We start from the raw sequence: 6000 nt of genomic DNA on the forward strand, positions 1-6000 counted from the left end.
AAGGGCTGGCCCCTGTACTATTGAGCTGTTTACTGCATTCACACAGACATGTATGATTTCTCAGGGGACTTTTTTTGTGATTTCTTTCAAAAAACAAGGCCACAAAATATTAGTCCGGTTCTTCCGTCAGGTCACACCACCTTAATCCTACACCCCATGAAGCTTTGCACGAATTATGGGTGTAACTTTCGTTAAGCAGTAAACAATCAGTGAAAGGCTCACTCTATGAACGCAATAATCCATTTTTTTTTTAAACTGGGTACAATGAGATGGCATTATTCTACTTACCTTTCAACCATTGAATATTAAAATGACATTTAAAAGTGTAAAAGCATAAACAAGGTACTTTTAACAGATCAGGAATAACCCCAAAAGCGTGATTCTTTCAACAGCAGTAGTAGTACATATCTGTATTATAACATACATTGCATTAATCAAAAATGTTCATTAAGTAATTTCTGTAATTTTGACAGATAACACATTGTATTTACCTGTGAAAGAGACGTAAGGATTTGAGGAGAAAAACAAGACATTCTTTGTGCATTCCAGTGTATTATTAATGGGATATATCACATTAAATCGGGAGAATAAACCACAAACGCTCAGTATGTATTGTCCTTTTTCATACTATTACAGCGCAATGCAAAGGGAAAAAAGAAAATAATCATGAGGAAAAGAATGCAGCGATTGAAAAACCGCTCATGCCATAGATTTTCTTGTTATCATCGCGTTGAAATACCAAGCGTTACATTGTTTTCAAGGAAAATTGACAGTTCATTCAGTCAAACAGATGGGTAAGCAAATTAGGTTAAATTGTAGGTCAGCCTTATGATTTGAATTTATTCATTTTGGTCTTTTTAAATGGAAGTTCTCCAAACCGGAAATGCCACTCATATTTCAAAACACAGTAGGCTCGTCAGGAATAAAGTGGATAAGCTCTAATGCAAAGGAATGTCGATGGCATTTTAATCTTTAGTGCTGTAATTGTAAGGGATGAAGAGATGACTTGTGGATCCTAGGTAATCCTAATATGAAAATCAGCACAAGTCTTGAGCAATATCTGAAATTTGTCCATTAGCACAAGCATCTTGTTGGCTCTTGTGGTTTCTCAGCCTCCAGCATCAGGAGGTGTGCTGCTGTCCAGGGTGCTGAAAGTCTTTCCACCAACCCAAACCCACTCTGTCTCTAGGCATCAAACTAATCTCTGTGGACTCTGGAAAAGCATATTCATCTATCAGAAGTTATCTGTAGTACTGTAAATTGATGCCAAGAATCATCAACACCAACTTAGTGGTATTCTTATTAGTCTCTGAGTGCAAGGTCTTGTTATCTGGCATCATTTGATTACTGCTTAATGCTATAGTTCTTACTCAAGAGCAGTCATTTCATTAACCTCGTACCTTGTAAATATGACTATTTCTAGGTGGTATGGTGCACTTTGACTCCTCGAAGTTGCGTAAGGTTAGCCAATTGGATATAAACCATTATTTTAAACCATCATTTTTGTGAACCATTATTTTGGTTCGTGGGCTGGAGGGTCTAGATGGGCTCAGGTGCTGGATGGCATAATCAAACAGTATTCTCATGGTCCCAGGCAGACCTTGCAGGCAACTCCCCAACTCCAGTCAAATACAGTGAGTGGCAGCAAACAATTCAGCTGTGCATTTCTATTGCAGTTAGTTTCCCCCTGTTCAGCCGAGGGTGACTAACTGATGAGGACAATTTGTGTCCAATGAATCAGCAACATTCTCACCACATTGGTATTCTGCAGAGGTAGAAGAGTCTGTTGAATTAAAATTTATTCTGGGCTAAATTAACAGTCTTCATAGGTCATCTGACTTAAGTAGTTGCAAAGGTGGTTGCCATTATTTAGAGAACGAGCACCTTTAAAGTGAGAGTTCACCCGGGAATTAAAATTGTCTTTTGCTCGTAGTTACGTTGCAGAACATTTAATATCAATAATGACATGCGTGTAGCTTTAAAAGACTAAAGAAAATGGCATATAAATTGCATTGGCTTATTTTTGTGATGCTGTAATGGTGCTTTTTTGATTGACAGCCCCAGTCCTTATTAATGAGTAATATAACCTCTTGTGTTCCACAGAAGAAAGAATATCATACAAGTTTGGAATCACATGAGGGTGAGTATGATCATTTTTATTCAACCTCATCCCTGCATAATGGTGTTTTAGTGGTTTTCCTCCATAACATCCCTATATTGTCCTCTCCTGAGCTGCTCAGCCTCTCAAGGCTGGACTTGCCAGAATCCAGGGCTGGGGAGCAGGCAGATTTTCTACACCAATATCAATTGGCCATTCTCATTGGAAGGGTTACACTCAAACACGCTGCCAGAACTCGGCAAGTGATTCCCTGGATGAAGATTGCATGGAGAGAGCCAGAGGAGAGCAGCAGGTCTTATTGTGTTCTCCTGATCACCTGTGTTCACCTGACCCGGTGTTGGCCATATTCCTTCCATTCTCCTGAACCTCATCTACCTTGTCTTGACATTAAACCTTAAACTCTTCAACTCAAGAGATCTGGTCCAAAAACTAGTAAGCAGCATTTTAATAAATTAATGAGTCTGGTCCAAAAAGTAGCAAGCATTAAGATGGCTACAAAGTTTGGAAAACCCAGTTTGGGGGGGGGAGCCATTTGTGACCCTGGACCACAAAACCAGTCTGAAGTAGCACAGGCATATATGTAGCAATAGGCAAACGTATATTGTATGGGTCAAAATTATTAATTTTTTTTTTCTTTTATGCCAAAAATCATTAGGAAAAGTAAAGATCATGTTCCATGAAGATATTTAGTAAATTTCTTACCGTAAATATATCAAAACCTAATTTTTGATTAGTAATATGCAGATTCCAAATTTTCAAATAGTTGTTCTGCCAAATATTGTTCTGTCCTAACAAACCATAGATCAATGGAAAGCTTTCAGAATATGTAAAAAAAAAAAATACCTTTGTGACTGGATTTGTGGTCCAGGGTTACATTTTGTGGTAAAACTGTTAGATATTCAATGTATGACTGAAAATAGTTTGACTGACAAAGTACATTGAAGTCAATTGTGAGTTGTTGTTTTTTTTAGGACTTTCTGTTTGTGGATTGCCATATCAGTGACTAAGGAGGTTCCATGACAGTCACGATGTTGCCCTAAAAGGTAGCTCCCTATGTAGGCAGTAAACAGCAAGACAGGTCACCAGGGTTTGGAACAGAGCCATTGTTGAGCTGTTTCAAAATGACCTGCAGATAAGCTCACTACACACTTGGCAATGTTACAGATGAGAAACAAGCTCTGTGTGTTTAATTAATTATGAGAGGGCAGATGGGCAAAGAACCACATATCTGACTGAGACCGAAGACCTGATAAGACCAGATCTGCTTTAATATCTCGTGTACCTTATTCTAGTTTAACATAAGCGCGTTCTTTCAACGCAGTGTGCTCATTTTTACTTTCTCCTTCTAGTGTGAGAAATAAATAGTATGAAGTATCTAGTGTGCGGTATTGAGTATGTCGATTCCTCACGCAGTCCCTGTATCTCTTGTTTTCCTCAGGCCATGTGTCTTATTAATGACGGGGGCGGAAAGAAGCCACACTTTTCATTAACCTTCAGGATTCATAATTCACAAGCTCATGTTCTTCCTGCCTTCGTTTAATGTTCTTCTCTGCCAGCCGTCACAGATACTGATGACTTCCTGTAACTGTTGTTTCTTAAAGTAGCCAGTCAGTGTTTACTTGATGTTTTTCTCCTGCAGCTCCAGTGTGATTAGTCACATGTGTTTATAACTTGAAGTTTTGTCGTCCTGTCATGTGCAAAGATGGACTTCTGTGGGTCCTGCAGCAGCTGAGCAACTGCCATTGAGATGAATGGGACTGATAATGAATTCTCTGTGCAAGTATTAAAGCTGACAGTAGGGTGAGTAAATAATGATGGTATTAGCATTTTTGCATTTTTAAGTCAAAGTTAGAAAATTATGTATAAAAAAATAACAGATTCAAAACTCAGTTGAGGTCATGAACTATTTAATAATGCCACAAAGCATGGCTAAAATGAAAGTCAGTATTACTGGTGTCTGTATATGTGCATAAGTTGAGAGTATGAAGACTGATCTGATTGTATTGTTCATAATCAGGGTTGCCAGGTTTTCACAACAAAACCCACCCATTTACAACTCAAAACTAGCCCAAAAGTAGCCCAATCGCATTCCGGGGGTTAAAATACACATTTTTTTTTGGTGGGGTTCCACGGGTAAAATTTGCATTTCCGTGGCTAAATATTACATTATTAGGGTCGTTTCAATCTGTGGACATAAAAAACAACACTGCAACAGTATGAAAGTAGCCCAGTTCCATGGGAAAAAGCAGACTTGGCATCATGCTGTATAGGAAGTGTGTTCACTTATTTTTTTTTCCTTGTGTTCCCATGGTAAGAGGCTTCTCTGATTGGTTGATGTCACTTGAGATTGTGGGTAATGTAGCTCGCCTTCGGCCTGCGTTGAAAGGTTTATACATTATCCCTAAAAATCAGTTTCTCTATGGAGAAGATGAATAGTATGTCTTCTTCCAGAACACTACTGTTGCTCTCTGACACACAGTACACTGGGAAGAGTACTCTATACTGTAGAGAAACTCTTTCAAAGAAAAAGTTTGTCACAGACATTGTGGTAATAGTTGAGGAGGATCTCACAGAAATGGTGTGCTCTGTATGAACCTGAAAACTTTATTCAACACACAAATCCTTAATTGCTTTGAGTCTTTTAGTGTATAATGTTAATCACTACTGACTTAAGAAGCTTTTCAAAGCAGCATCATATAGAGGATTCAGATTATTCTGTAGTTTCTGAAGGTCACTCTAAAGGAGCATTGAACATTAGAAAGAAAACTAGTTAATGGGTTGGCACCGTCTACGAAAAAGGTACTGGAGTGGGAATTTAAGCTTAATAAAAACACACTAAATATTTTTTCTTTTCATTAAATGATTGGTGAAGGTGCTTAATCTTGCCCTTTTGTTCATCCAACTTGGGCGGTGAAAGTCTTTTCTGTATATATTTTTTTTTTAATGAGGATAGCAATTTTTCACTGTTACCAAACATTTAAGCATGTAAGAACAGTTTGAAATGTATAAATGTGTGATTTCATTATTTCCTGGCTATAAACAAAACTAAAAACTGAAAGTAGATTTGTAGTTAGACTTATTTCAGCTATCACAGTAAGATTTGTAATGTTTTTGTTTTTTTTAGAAAAGTTTAAATGCTCATCAAGCCTGCATTTTTTTAATGTAATTTATTTCTGTAATTTCAAACCTGATTTTTTTAGCATCATTACTTCAGTCACATTATCCTTGAGAAATCATTCTAATATTTTGTTTTGCTGCTCAAAAACATTTGTTGAAAACCACTTAATAGAAAGTTCAGAAGAACAGCATTTATCTAAAATAGAAATATTTTGTAACATTATAAATGTTAAAACATCTTTACCATCACTTTTGATCAATTTAAAGCATCCTTGCTAAATAAAAGTATTCATTTCTATAATTTCTTTAATCTTTTGGATCTTCTTTTCATCAAATAATCCTAAAACAAAGTGTATTCGGCTGTTTTAAATATTAAAGATAATAATAATAAATATTCTGTGAACAGCAAATCAGCATATTAGAATAGTGACACATGATCCTACCCTGATCGAGTAATGATGCTGAAAATTCAGCTGTGCATCACAGAAATAAATTATATTTAAAATATACTCTAATAGAAAAGTTATTTTAAATTGTAAAATTGTACTGTTTTTGCTGTACTTTGGATCAAATAAATGCAGGCTTTTGACTGGTAGTGTGGTTTAACTTATTTATAGTATTATTTTAACTTGTTTCTCACCCTAAATATAGTCTTGGTAGCTGGCATGGTTCTGAATTCTAAACATACAATTACTGGAGGACATTTGTGAGACCAAATATGGGTTGGGAGAGTTTTTGCATATGTATTCTCATATTTAAAACTA

This window comes from Garra rufa, chromosome 12, assembly GCF_049309525.1.
Source record: "Garra rufa chromosome 12, GarRuf1.0, whole genome shotgun sequence".
NCBI lineage: Eukaryota > Metazoa > Chordata > Actinopteri > Cypriniformes > Cyprinidae > Garra > Garra rufa.